At 37.2% G+C, this 13487-nt stretch overlaps 1 non-coding gene across 1 annotated transcript; it reads left to right on the top strand.

The window, feature by feature from the left end:
• The first annotated feature begins 13056 nt into the window (after positions 1-13056).
• Positions 13057-13163, top strand: LOC122422967. Its single transcript, XR_006264051.1, has one exon. It is a non-coding gene; the product is annotated as a U6 spliceosomal RNA (small nuclear RNA).
• Positions 13164-13487: the final 324 nt, after the last annotated feature.

The following is a 13487-nucleotide window of genomic DNA, read 5'->3' as shown; positions in this document are numbered from 1 at the left end:
ACCTGATGCACAGTGTTGCAACTGGGGGAGAGAGATGGGCTCCTGCAAGTGAAGAAGTTTATACTGCTTCTGTTTTGTCACGGTGTGACTCATGCTCTGCTGCATGTTATACAATTGTCCTCTGCCTTGCAGGGAAGACCACTACTCTCTGGTTTATAATTCTGCCTCCTCCAATGCCTGACCCATTTATAATTGGTTGTCTGACTTTCAGCGTGCATTCAGGTATTTCCCTGGCCCATCACTGTAGTAACGGCAAGAGAATCCTCATCCTGAAGGAGCTCAGAAAAGAAGAAAGCAGAAGCCTGAGGAACAAGCACTGACAGAATAAAGGAAAGTCTGAGGTAAGGGTCCCCTTCAACTCTCTCTGTGAAAGAAAATCCTTTCTGTTTGAAATGTCTTAGGAGCTGCTCGGGCCAAATGTGGCGAAATCTTTTGGAAGTCACTGTGATCTTCATACCTCTTTTGATCTTGTTGATAATATTTAAATGATGCCAGCATAGCACTGTTGGACCGTCTGCAAACTCACTGCCCTGTACTTTCATCTAAGTGCTCAGGCAGTCTAGGTGGTTTTTGGCTGATGCTGACGTGGCCAGATCATGACTCACTGTAGTCACAATCTGTCTCTCTCTTGCTTGGCTAAAGAAACTGTTACATTCTCCCTTCATTTCTCTGATGCAAAGCTATTGGGTGTTCCCTTAAATTTACTGCAGAGCTATAGGGCCTGAATTAAGATGTAGACTTCATGGAAGGAAAAGTAAATATAACTAAATCTAAATGGGGAAAATAGTATGTAAGAGGAAAATGCAGCAGAAAATTACTAGAGGGGTGAAAAAATAAATACATTTTCCTAAATCCTGTCCAGTGGAAAAAGGGAAACCCCAAATAGAAATATAATCCTAAATAGACTGTTGAAAATGATTACAGTCAGGCAGTTAGATGTGATGATTCACATTTACTAAACTGTAGCCTTGGGATTCATGTTTGTTTGGTGTTATTTATATGATCTTCAAAGATGCAGGCCCTCTACGTAGGCCTTGCAACTCCAGGGAAAATAAATTGACAGGTTCTAAAGGGGATTACAGTGCAGATAGTAAGAAGAGGACAGAACGGGGAAGAGTCAGGAAAAGGTATCCTCAGCTGGCATAGTGCCTTGCTTCTCCAGAGCAGACCCCGTTCTCCTCAGTTACCTGCTTACCCACCACATCACAAAGGGCAATATGTTGGCCCTGAGGTACTAAAAGGGGTGAGTCAAAGACTTAGGACATTACCTCCTAGTAGAAAATTACAATACACATTTCATGGGTTTCTCCTTTTTTTCTATCACAAGCTGAACGAACCAAGTAAGAAAGAGGAGGGTTAAGTTAAGGGGCAGGGTTAGAATAAAATGTAAGCTTCCAAATGTGATCTGGAGAGTTTATAACTGACCCTGAATTATCTAGTATGGTGTTGGGGTTCCAGAAAATTGAGCAATTGAGGATGTAGCAATTGCTACAGAATCTTAGGACAATAGATTTTTTTATATGCATCATCAGAATCTTGGACAAATGATTTTCTGGAGGAAACATAACTGGTGTCCAAGGGATAGAAGTCATTGGATTACAGGGCATTTAGAGTTTAGAACTTTGAAGCATTCTCAGAATACTTGACTCTAGAATGCTCTTAGTAAGTAGTTCTGTTATCGAAGGGCCCATTATTGGTGTATGCTTCCAATCTCACTGGCCGTTTTATACATTTTTTAGAAAATGCCTTACGGGGTATTTTATCTGCCTAATTTTGAGGGTAGTTGAAACCATTAGGTGTGTTACTAAGAAATTATGTTCTTACACAGGAAGCTTAAAGACATGACTGCTGAAGTCAGACTCTTGACTGGCATTTTCACTACACCTCACAAGTTCATGTCTGTTCCTCCTCCGCAGAGGCCAGAACAGTACATTAAAGCCGGAAGTTCAGCTTGTCATCAGAGTTCAGATTCTTTCCTGGTTCCCTGTGGAGGGGTCAAGAATACAAACATCCTCAATTGCTACAGCAGAAGGGAACATTAGTCCATTAGCAGAACCAAACAGGAAGCACCGATGGGCATTTCTGCTATTTATTTTCTGACTATTAGGAAACATGTAGGTTAGCTCTTTGAACAAAATTTGTCAGTAAAGCATAGAACACTTAAAAGGTGTAGTCATTTTGGTTAAACTCTGACTGCAAAATGATTTAATGCTGTTTTTCCAGTCATTTTACTTGCTACAACTTATGCAATACTACATTCTTCAGATGTTGGAATTTGACCATATCTTAAGTAATTTTTTTCTTTTTTTAAACTGTAAATCAGCAACTTACCATTTGCTCTAGCCTATTGAGAGTCACATTATAATTCTCAAGTCTTTAATTAAACTTGCTAGGCATTTCCTCTTTAGATTAAAAAAATTTTGCATATATTGAACAGAATGATTTTACCTCGCTTCAGTTTGTAGTAGGGTGCTAAAAGGGACAGATAAGGCAGGAAATACCTCAAATAGTACTTCAGAGGTTTGTTTGCCTTGTTTAATCTTACTTTATCAGTTGGTTATCCACCCCTATTACATCAGAGTAATTCTGCTTCTCCACTGTCAGTGACAGCAGATAAGCAATTGAGGCAGTGTAATGATTTCAACAAGTTTAATGAAGGAGCAAAAGGAAGTATAATTTGTATATTTATTAATATTTCTAGAAATAACACTTCATTGTATTATTCTCATAATTGCTTGAAATCACTTAATTCTAAAAGATATGTGGCCTGCTGGGGTTAAAATGAAATAAATGTTTCTTGTCATTTCCTTCATTATTTTTTAACATACAGCCTGTGGTGTACCAAGGATGGGATGGTGCAAGTGGCCCACCCCTAATATAGGTAATAAGGGACTGCTTTGTGTGTAGAACATTTTAAAGAGATAAAATGAAACGAGAATAAAAAGCCAGTCTACCTTTTATTATCACTGTGTTGTGAGCTAAGTCACTTCAGTTGTGTCCAACTCTGCAACCCTGTGGACTGTTGTCCACCAGGCCCTTCTGTCCAGGGGATTCTCCAGGCAAGAATACTGGAGTGGGTTGCCATGCCTTCCTGCAGGATATCTTCCCAACCCAGGGATTGAACCAGAATCTGTTACGTCTGCCGCATTATCAGGCGGGTCCTTTAGCCCTAGCACCACCTGAAGCCCTTTATTATCACTATGCACTGACAATGCTAGGCAACGCCAAAGGTTCTACCCCTCTGTAAAAAAATTTTTTTGTAGGTCTAAGTTCTAAAGAACATTTGCCATTACTGAAATTTAACAGTATAATTATAAGCTGAAAATTATTTTTTTTTTGTGGTTACTTGCTCTTTAACAAACATTGTAGTCTACATGAAAATAAAACTAGCTCCTCTGGACATGTACTCAGCTACATATGTTTATTTCAAGAATAAGCAGCCAAGTTCTGTTTTTTCAATTTCATAATTACTGTGCTATAATTGTTTATTTTGAATCTATGTTTAAACACAGGTACATAGTACCAAAGAGGTTAGAGATATGAACTGAGCCTGAAGCACTTTCAAATAATTTGTTACCACTATATGCTTTGAAGAATTTTACTGAGTATAACATAATTTATGATGAATTTTCTGGTGAAGGTATTTTAGTGGAAATTTTTCAACTGAAGAAATGTTTAAAGCACTACAGCTGATCCCAAAGAGCAAAAATATGGACAGTATTGCAATTTCTGGAATTTACTATGAAATGGGATTTGTCAAAGTCATTGACAAATTTGCAGAAGTGAAATCTCAAAGCCAGAAACCGCAGTGGGATTACTTGTTGCCACGCGGACCAATATGTAAGTATTTTTCTCCACTTTCAAAACATACATCAATGTACTTAAAAATACTAAAATTTTACTGTTTTACATTTATTAATTTTTTTACTAGCACTATTATTTATGCATTTCTTTTCTGGACATGATAACTGTTGTTTCTTTTATTTCATAATTATTACTGAAAATATTTTTTTATATTAAGGGAGAGGTGTTAAAAAATGTTCCTTTCAGGTGTCAAATACATTAGGTGTGCCGCTACATTCCTCTTTTCATTTTAACTCAAAAGAATATAACATGTTTTTAGTCTTTTTGGTACCAAAACTTTGTTTTTAAAAATTATGTTAAAAAGAAGTTCATTTTAATAAGGCAAACTTTTAATAAGAAATAGAACTACCCCTAAATGCACCTCTCATCCACCATAAAGTTTGGTAATAATTACATTTCTAATAAATGTATGGTTCATATCTTAACTATTTTGTATAAATTTCAGTTCAGTCACTCAGTCGTGTCCGACTCTTTGCGACCCCAGAGACCGCAAGCACACCTGGCTTCCCTATCCATCACCAACTCCCAGAACCTATACAGGCTCATGTCCATGAGTTGGCAATGTCACCCAACCATCTAATCCTCTGTCGTCCCCTTCTCCTCCTGCCTTCAATCTTTCCCAGCATGAGGTCTTTTCCAGTGAGTCAGTTCTTGACATCCGGTAGCCAAAGTATTGGAGTTTCAGCTTCAGCATCAGTCCTTTCAATGAATATTCAGGGTTGATTTCCTTTAGGCTTGACTGGTTGGATCTCCTTACAGTCCAAGGGACTCTCAAGAGTCTTCTCCAACACCAAGTTCAAAAGCCTTAGTAGAATGAAAAAGATACAAAAAAATATAGCCTGTTGAAGTTTGACATGAAGAAATAGAAATTATGCATATTTCATAACAACTGAAAAAAGCTGAATCCCTAATTTAAAACTCTCCATTATAGGTCCAGAATTTCACTATTTAATTCTAGCAAATGTTTAATGAGTAAACATCTTTATGCTTTTCAAGAAAACAGAAAAAAAAATTAGGAAATACTCTCCAATTTAATTCAGAGGCTGGTATAACCCTGAAAACATGAACAGGAAATTATGAAGAAAAAGTTGATTTATTTCAAAGGTGCATATCTTTCTGGACTCTGATTTGTGCCACTGATCTTTGTCTATTCTCACCCCAAAACTACACTATCTTAATTATTGCCCTCCTCCAGAGGATCTTCCCAGCCCAGGGATTGAACCCAGGTCTTCCGCATTGCTGGCAAATTCTTTACCAACTGAGCCACCAGGGAAGCCCTCTTAATTATTACAGACAGACAATAAGTATTAATACCTAGTAGAACAAATCCTCCTACTTTTACCCTCCTATTCAAAGAATGTCATGAACATATACAACAAAACTCTTCATTTCAGCTAACCAAATAACATGTATAAACAATAATATGTCACAAATAAGATGGGTTTGTTGTAATTATGCAATGTTAGTTTAACATTAGAAAACTAATCAGTAGAATTTACCATATTAAAAGAATAAAAAATAATCATATGACCATCTTAATAGAAAAGCAGCTAACCATCTTTTGGCAAACTAAGAAGCAAATTCCTTTAATAGAGGAAATCTACAAAACACCAATAGGCAGACACGATGGAAACACTGAAAGCTTTTCTTCTGAGATCAGGAATAAGACAAGTATGAGAGTTATCACCATTTCTGGTCAACCGTTTACGATATTCCTAATCAGTGTAGAAGGAAAGAAAGAGAATTCAAAGAAACAAAACTGCTATTATTTGTTATGATTGTGTGCATAGAAAATCCCAGAGATTCTACCAATAGATATAGAATTAAATGAGTTTAACAAGATTATCTTTGTGAAGCTCATTTAATTCTAATATCTACCTGTAGATTTTTAAAATTGCAGGACTATGACAAGTAGCAAACGAAAACAGAACTGAAAAATTTATAATAGTATCAAAATACTTAAAATCTAGGAATAGATATTGAAAAGTTGTGGGGCAAAAGCATAAAATATTCCTAAGAGAGATAAAAAACAAATTAATGCAGGCTTATGTCACATTCACATATTGAAAGACCCAGCATTTTGTAATTATAATTATAATAATGTGACTCTCAATAGGCTAGAGCAAATGGTAAGTTGCTGATTTACAGTTTAAAAAAAGAAAAAAATTACTTAAGATATGGTCAAATTCCAACATCTGAAGAATGTAGTATTGCATAAGTTGTAGCAAGTAAAATGACTGGAAAAACAGCATTAAATCATTTTGCAGTCAGAGTTTAACCAAAATGACTACACCTTTTAAGTGTTCTATGCTTTACTGACAAATTTTGTTCAAAGAGCTAACCTACATGTTTCCTAATAGTCAGAAAATAAATAGCAGAAATGCCCATCGGTGCTTCCTGTTTGGTTCTGCTAATGGACTAATGTTCCCTTCTGCTGTAGCAATTGAGGATGTTTGTATTCTTGACCCCTCCACAGGGAACCAGGAAAGAATCTGAACTCTGATGACAAGCTGAACTTCCGGCTTTAATGTACTGTTCTGGCCTCTGCGGAGGAGGAACAGACATGAACTTGTGAGGTGTAGTGAAAATGCCAGTCAAGAGTCTGACTTCAGCAGTCATGTCTTTAAGCTTCCTGTGTAAGAACATAATTTCTTAGTAACACACCTAATGGTTTCAACTACCCTCAAAATTAGGCAGATAAAATACCCCGTAAGGCATTTTCTAAAAAATGTATAAAACGGCCAGTGAGATTGGAAGCATACACCAATAATGGGCCCTTCGATAACAGAACTACTTACTAAGAGCATTCTAGAGTCAAGTATTCTGAGAATGCTTCAAAGTTCTAAACTCTAAATGCCCTGTAATCCAATGACTTCTATCCCTTGGACACCAGTTATGTTTCCTCCAGAAAATCATTTGTCCAAGATTCTGATGATGCATATAAAAAAATCTATTGTCCTAAGATTCTGTAGCAATTGCTACATCCTCAATTGCTCAATTTTCTGGAACCCCAACACCATACTAGATAATTCAGGGTCAGTTATAAACTCTCCAGATCACATTTGGAAGCTTACATTTTATTCTAACCCTGCCCCTTAACTTAACCCTCCTCTTTCTTACTTGGTTCGTTCAGCTTGTGATAGAAAAAAAGGAGAAACCCATGAAATGTGTATTGTAATTTTCTACTAGGAGGTAATGTCCTAAGTCTTTGACTCACCCCTTTTAGTACCTCAGGGCCAACATATTGCCCTTTGTGATGTGGTGGGTAAGCAGGTAACTGAGGAGAACGGGGTCTGCTCTGGAGAAGCAAGGCACTATGCCAGCTGAGGATACCTTTTCCTGACTCTTCCCCGTTCTGTCCTCTTCTTACTATCTGCACTGTAATCCCCTTTAGAACCTGTCAATTTATTTTCCCTGGAGTTGCAAGGCCTACGTAGAGGGCCTGCATCTTTGAAGATCATATAAATAACACCAAACATGAATCCCAAGGCTACAGTTTAGTAAATGTGAATCATCACATCTAACTGCCTGACTGTAATCATTTTCAACAGTCTATTTAGGATTATATTTCTATTTGGGGTTTCCCTTTTTTCCACTGGACAGGATTTAGGAAAATGTATTTATTTTTTCACCCCTCTAGTAATTTTCTGCTGCATTTTCCTCTTACACACTATTTTCCCCATTTAGATTTAGTTATATTTACTTTTCCTTCCATGAAGTCTACATCTTAATTCAGGCCCTATAGCTCTGCAGTAAATTTAAGGGAACACCCAATAGCTTTGCATCAGAGAAATGAAGGGAGAATGTAACAGTTTCTTTAGCCAAGCAAGAGAGAGACAGATTGTGACTACAGTGAGTCATGATCTGGCCACGTCAGCATCAGCCAAAAACCACCTAGACTGCCTGAGCACTTAGATGAAAGTACAGGGCAGTGAGTTTGCAGACGGTCCAACAGTGCTATGCTGGCATCATTTAAATATTATCAACAAGATCAAAAGAGGTATGAAGATCACAGTGACTTCCAAAAGATTTCGCCACATTTGGCCCGAGCAGCTCCTAAGACATTTCAAACAGAAAGGATTTTCTTTCACAGAGAGAGTTGAAGGGGACCCTTACCTCAGACTTTCCTTTATTCTGTCAGTGCTTGTTCCTCAGGCTTCTGCTTTCTTCTTTTCTGAGCTCCTTCAGGATGAGGATTCTCTTGCCGTTACTACAGTGATGGGCCAGGGAAATACCTGAATGCACGCTGAAAGTCAGACAACCAATTATAAATGGGTCAGGCATTGGAGGAGGCAGAATTATAAACCAGAGAGTAGTGGTCTTCCCTGCAAGGCAGAGGACAATTGTATAACATGCAGCAGAGCGTGAGTCACACCGTGACAAAACAGAAGCAGTATAAACTTCTTCACTTGCAGGAGCCCATCTCTCTCCCCCAGTTGCAACACTGTGCATCAGGTTTTATGAAAAACAATGAAAGGGGCAAGAAATTTGATGGCGAGTCAGACGGTCCTCAGAAGTCATGATTCAACTGAAATGTGAGGGTGGAGCACGTGCTAAGCTGCTTCAGTCACGTCTGACTCTGTGGTCCTAGGGACTGGAGCCCACCAGGCTCCTCTGTTCACGGGATTCCCCAGGCAAGAACAGTGGAGTGGGTTGCCATTTCCTCCTCCAGGCATCTTCTCAACCCAGGGATCCCACACCCCCCTGTCTCTTGCATTAACAGGTGTGTTCTTCATCACTAGTGCCACCTGGAAAACCCAGTTCTAGAGGTATACCAGTGAACAAAACAGGTGGAAATCCCTACCCTGTGACGTTTACATTCTAGAGCAAGGACATCTTGGCAAGGGGAGGGGATTGAGAGAGTATGTGAAGATTAAACAGTTTTAATGTAAGGTGCTAGGAACAGTGCCGGAGAAGGAAATGGCAACCCACTCCAGTATTCTTGCCTGGAGAATCCCAGGGACAGAGGAGCCTGGTGGGCTGCTGTCCATGTGGTCGCACAGAGTCAGACATGACTCAAGCGACTTACCATGGATGCAGGCCAGCCTCATGAATTAAATTCGAGAGCGTTTCCTAAATTCTACTAGGTATTAATATTTATTGTATGTCCATAGTAATTAAGATAGTTTAATATCGGGGGGAGAATAGACAAAAAGATCAGTGGCACTAATCAGAATACAGAAAGAGATAAATTTTTGCAATAAATCAGTTGTCTTCATATTCAACTGGACATAAAAGTACCAATAAAAGGAAAAGACTGATAATTGAACCATTGTAAAATTAAGAACCTCCGTTTTTCAAAAGACACTTTTAATTAACTGTAGTCAAGTTTCGGGGTAGTGGAATATATTACATATGTGAGTCTTAGATCCAGCATACATATAAAGAACATGTGCAAATCAATATTTAAGACAACCCGATGAAAAACCAGCAAGAGACCAGAATAGGCATTTCACAAAAATAGGATATCACAATTGCCAACAACTATAAGAAAAGGTCTTTAATTTCTTTAGTAGTCAGGCAAATGCATATTAAATTAAATTAAATGCAAATTAAAACCACAGTGATATACTGCTAGAATTCCTCTAGAAAAGCTAAAAGTACTGACAATCTTAAGTATGGGTAAGGTTGTGGAGCAACAAGAATCCTTATTCACTGTTAAAATTTTTAAAAAGTGATAAATTATCCATAAAAAGAGAATGGAATTAGCATGTATTCATATTATTCATACATTCAGGTGGCAAGCACTGACTTGTTGTGTCTCAACTGCCTTTCAGGATACATACAGTATCTAGTTTACAAATAGGAAAAATGAGGCTCAAGAAAGCCAAAGATCTTCAGTGTAAATTTATTAAATGGAAGAGCCAGCATCTGAACCACGTCTTTCCAACTCGCAACTCCATTTTCTTTTCACTAAGACAGTGCAGTTTAGAATATAATTATGATCTGTGACAGAAGTTCAGTTCTTTGCTATGTTGATCTCTATCCTAGTTGCTTTCTTTTTAAAAACTTTTTATTGGAGTATAATTGCTTTTCAATGTTGTGTTAGTTTCTACTTGTACAGTGAAGTCAATCAGCTGTATGTGTACATTATTTCCTCCTCCATGATCCTCCTCCGACATCCCACCCCTCTAGGTCATCACAGAGCACCGAGCTGAGCTCCTCGTGCTATAGAGCAGCTTCCCACTAGCTATCTGTTTTACACATGGAAGCGTATATGTGTCAATCCTAATCTCCCCATTCATCCCACCTTCCCTTTCCCCTCTGTGTCCACATGTCTGTTCTCTATGTCCAAGGCTCTGTTCCTACCCTGAAAATAGGTTTATCTGTACCATTTTTCTAGATTCCATATGTATGGGTTAACATACCATATTTGTTTTTCTCTTTCTGACTTACTTTACTCTGCATGACAGACTCTAGGCCCATCCATTTCTCTGCAAATGACCCGATTTCATCCCTTTTATGACTGAGTAATATTCTGCCATATATACATATTACATCTTCTTTATCCATTAATCTGTCATTGGACATTTAGGTCCAATTTAGGTTTCCACGTCCTGGTGATTGTAAATAGTGCTGCAATAAACAGTGGGGTACATGTGTCATTTTGAATTATGGTTTTCTCATGGTATATGCCCAGCTGTCGGATTGCTGAGTCATATAGACAGGGAGTGGGAGAAAAAGGAATCCACTTGCACTGTTGATGATGGTGCCAAATGATAACAGCCACTGTGGAGAGCAGTATAGAGATTCCTTAAAAAGCTAAAAATAGAACTAACTGTCTTCTTTTAATGTATTTTTACTTAGTGAACATTATTGTACTAATTTTACATGTATCTCTTATTACTAGATTCTAATATTTTTGTGGGAAAGCTCTTATCTTTGTGTCTTTATATCCACAGCATATCACACAAATGTCTGTTGAATGAATGGATGAACTCTTACCCTTGACACCTTGACTCACAATGGGCAAATTCCCATTTCAACTCTTTAACATTTTAACTCTTTAAATAAAGATTGAAATCACTCTGCTCTCTTCTAGGGATATTAAAGCCAAATCATGTTCTCAAAGATAGACGATTCTATTTCATCTTTCCATTTGAAGTGATTTGCAAACAATTCCACTTCTTGTTGCTCTGCTCATTCACACACTATTCAGGTTTCACAAACTATACCCAGACAGTGTGCTGAAAGTTTTGTTTTCTTCTCCTCTTCTGTGTGCATTTAATCATAAACATCTCTCTCAGAATTATATTCAGCATCATAATTTGTATACCTGCTATACATTTGCATTCATATGTCTACCTTTTTGGAATCCAGGAAGAATTTTATTTCAGCTATACTTAGTAATTAAAAATAAATATCTGTTTCATAGGAGAAAAATCTAAAAATAGATATCTTGCAGTATATTAACAGAAAATGCATTTCTGGGAGATGATATACAAGGTACAAGATGCTGCAAGATGTGATAGAATTAATTTTAGCCAAAGTCTTGCTCATTTGAATGTAACAGTTAGTTATAACTTCTAAAAGTTGTGTTAAAAATAAAGATTATTTTAAAACTAATATTAAAATGCCACCTACTTGAGTGACATGTGGTCTGCTGTATTTGCTTGCAGCAAATTCTACTAGTATAATTATATTGTGCTCAAAATATCTATGTATTTTAGGCTAAGTTCATAGTCTTTGTTGCAAAAACAGTTAATGACTGTGATATGTATAAATATTTATGACTGTAATGAGAATAGCTAATAATAGTGATATACTGATAATGTCTAAGTTTAGATTTTGTCTTTATTGGGTATTCCTGGTCGCTCGGTGGGTAAAGAATCTGTTTACAATGAAGAAGACACAGGGGATGTGGTTTCGATCACTGGCTTGGGAAAATCCCCTGGAGAAGGAAATGGCATCCCTATCCAGTATTCTTGCCTGGGAAATCCCATGGACAGAAGGGCCTGGCAGGCTACAGTCCAGGGGGTTGCAAAGAGTCAGACATGACTGAGTGATTAAGCACAACACTGATAATGTCTAAGTTTAGATTTTGTCTTTATTAATGCAATAGCTATATCTCTATTTTAACTAATAGAACTAGTTATGGAACTAGTTAATTAATAGAATTAGTTATGGAAAAAGTATCTATCATTATCTCTGTTTTACAGTAAGAAAGCTGAGGCACACAATAAATATTTTCTCAGTGTTACACAGTTGATAAATGGTAGAGATGGTACATAAATCTAAATAATCTGACCCCACAACCCCTGCTCCCCACTGCAATACTATGCAGTACCTCATATATATGAGGAAAGCATATATAAGAAAAGTTGCTTTGTGCAGGTTTTACTTTAGCTAAAATTTTCAATAGTATCATAATTCACCATTTAAAATCAGAAATGCTCTAATTGCAGAATTAATCTGGAAAAAAATGAAAAGCAATATTATTACTGATTATTAGAGAGAGTCTTGAAGTCAAAGATTTACAAAATTGTGCTTTGATGAAATCTGTGGTTTCAGATATATCATAGAAAATGGTTTTACCTACTTCCTAATGACTGTTTGTAAACTAAAATGTCCCATGTAATTTTCTCTTTTTAGAAATAGCTCTGAGGACATCAAATATGTTAAATCTGCTTTGATTTATGTAGACTTTTTACTCCTGCATTCAATAACACCCGTGGCAATTTGGGAGGGCATAATAAAATTTGGTATAAACATGATTATCTTCAGCACTTGCAGCAGAAATTTTGCACTTACATTGATCCTGTCAGATAAGAGAAACAAAAATAACCACAAAGGATAAACTTCATCAGTTCCTTTCTGTAACAAGAGCTTTGTTTTTCTTCACATCTCTGTTTTGTGTCCTGATTAACCTTACTTTTCTGGCTCTATTTACGTTTAATTAATAGGCATCCTTTCATAGCAAAACATGTAAAATTTTGATCCTATAAATTAAGAATTCATTATAATTCATAAACTGAACCAAAAATTACTTTTGGCATAAGTACAGAGAAAGTGGAGAGCTTAGCTAAGAAATTTGACCCATACCCAACCAGCATCTGCAGAGTTTTGTTACCTAATTTGCAGAATCCATGTAGCTTATTCCATTCACAAAGCCATAGAGTGACAGAAAACTTTTTCCATTTTCCAGCAAAATACTGTATAGACAGCAGCATGTTTATAAAACAAAGCAGTTCTGTGCTCGCTTCGGCAGCACATATACTAAAATTGGAGCGATACAGAGAAGATTAGCATGGCCCCTGCGCAAGGATGACACGCAGATTCGTGAAGCGTTCCATATTTTTAAAGAAAAAAAAAAAAAAGCAGTTCTTGCCAGTTAATCAAGATTCTCCAGCTTCCCCTTGTAAGGGGAAGGGTGCCTGGACCTCTGCAGCCTTGCCCAGACATCCTTGCCTATGTCCATCTGGAACTGTATGTTCCTCTATAGTTCCAAATAGCAAAGCTTGATATTCCAGAAATGTTTTATCTAATCCTGATTTGTCTCACACACCATGTGCTAGAATCTCTGTTCATCTGTATCCATTTACTAGTAATTTGCTCCTGTTCAGTAGATGAATTAGTTTTTCCTGTCTATAACTGGATGACAAAGTCCAAGATAGGATCTTCCA

Source organism: Cervus canadensis, chromosome 20 (assembly GCF_019320065.1).
Source record: "Cervus canadensis isolate Bull #8, Minnesota chromosome 20, ASM1932006v1, whole genome shotgun sequence".
In the NCBI taxonomy this organism is placed as follows: Eukaryota; Metazoa; Chordata; class Mammalia; order Artiodactyla; family Cervidae; genus Cervus; species Cervus canadensis.
The sequence above is the reverse complement of the archived record's forward strand: the minus strand, read 5'-3'. Positions and strand labels throughout refer to the sequence as shown.